Here is a 1,774-nt window from a genome sequence, read left to right as displayed (position 1 = left end):
AGTTAATTAACAAACGGAGACGTAACAATACCATAGGTTGAAATTTACTAAAGTGACAGAAAAATTTAAAGAGTTTTCATTTTTCTCAGTGCCACCTATTGTACAGCATCTGAAGCTTATCAATGTCACGACAGTGACCCTAAACCTGCCCCCCAAAGGCTCAGCAGTAAGTCTGAAGACTTATAATGCTAAAAAACGGACTTTGGTACCAGTGAAGGTCACAGATAGCCCACTGTGTAGCTTTGGGCTTAACAACAAACAAACAAAACGACTTTAAAATATGCAAAAGGGTGACCAAACTACATCTGAACATCTCAGAACTTGTCCTATAGTCACTCTCAAAAAATAATTTTCCCTGGTCAAAGCTCATCCTTTAATAAAACTATACACAATAATATAAATTCTAGTTTGTGCAGTCACAAAATTTCTTTACTGATGATGAATTTCAAAAGCATTTTAAATGTACAGGTGTTGGAGGTATTTAGTACTTGACTTCTAACAAGTAATGTTATAAGCATCAGATTCAGGAAAGGGAAAAAAGAAAATGTGGTATTCGGTCTACTAGTGTCTAGCAGATGACCAAGATGTAGATTTTGTACTGTTAAGCAAAGATTAAATTGTTCATTGTGAGAAAAGGAAAACAACAAACACAAGTGTACAGTGAAACACGGAATTTTATATTTAAGAACACAGTGTTATGGCACCTAAACTGGCCAGTTGTTTTCTTCTGTATTGTCAGCCTGCTGAAGTTCAGGACTCAAAACAATGGAGAGAGGAATCCCACATGTCCACAGGTCACACACTTCTATCAATGGTCTATATAAATCTTAAACTAAACCAGGTTTATAGGTTTATGTAATAATTGTTTGAATAAGTTACCTTTCAAGAAGTCCATAAAGAAACACATAAACTCTAGCTTGAGATTTAAGAACAAAGACCACAGCTATGTGTAATTTTTACTTGTGTAAAAGAATTGGCACATGTTTACGACCTTGAGTTGTCAAGTTTTCTAGAGCCACGATTATTTACAGTAGATGTCTGTGACTTGTTGGCGATAAATTTCAATGATAAACAAACTACACACAATCCAGTTCCTTTAAAATAAAGGACTAGTATCACGCCACCTCCTTCTAGAAATATCCTGTTCCTTCGTGAATTATCGGGAGACTACTAGATTGGGGTAGTCTAGTATATATAAGATGGTCACAACGTGACGGAACAATGAGTAATTGAACTGCAGTCAGAGAGTGTGTAATTGAACTGAGTATTGTTGAAGTCGAGCACGTGAGACTTTCGTTGAGAATTATAGCGCGACTGTTGAAATTAAGTGTATCGCAAAGTTATATTAAAAAAGAATAAACCAGTTTTATTTAAGAAAGGACTTGTGTCGCTAAAGTTTCGTGGGAACGAATTTACGGAAAATTAACTAACGAAAGGAAACATAACAAATTGGAGTCAGAGAGTGGGACAAAAAAACAGAAATCGAAACGAGAAGCGGCAAATCAAACTACAGCTTAGCAGACTTGATGGCAGCAATACAAGAGTAGCAAAAGAAGCAAGAAGAACGAGAAAAGAAACAAGAAGAAATACAACAGCAGTTGCAAGAAAACCTGCAACAGTGGCAGCTCGAACAACAAAATAAACAAGAACAGAGATTACAGCAGCTATTGGAGGAAAAAGAAAAGAAACAAGAAGAACGAGAAAATAAACAAGAAGAGAGATTACAGCAGTTGTGGAGGAAAAGAAAGAACAAGAAGAGAAATTACAGCAGTGG

Source organism: Limulus polyphemus, unplaced genomic scaffold, assembly GCF_000517525.1.
Source record: "Limulus polyphemus unplaced genomic scaffold, Limulus_polyphemus-2.1.2 Scaffold1219, whole genome shotgun sequence".
NCBI classification, from domain to species: domain Eukaryota; kingdom Metazoa; phylum Arthropoda; class Merostomata; order Xiphosura; family Limulidae; genus Limulus; species Limulus polyphemus.
Note: the sequence above shows the minus strand (reverse complement) of the source record.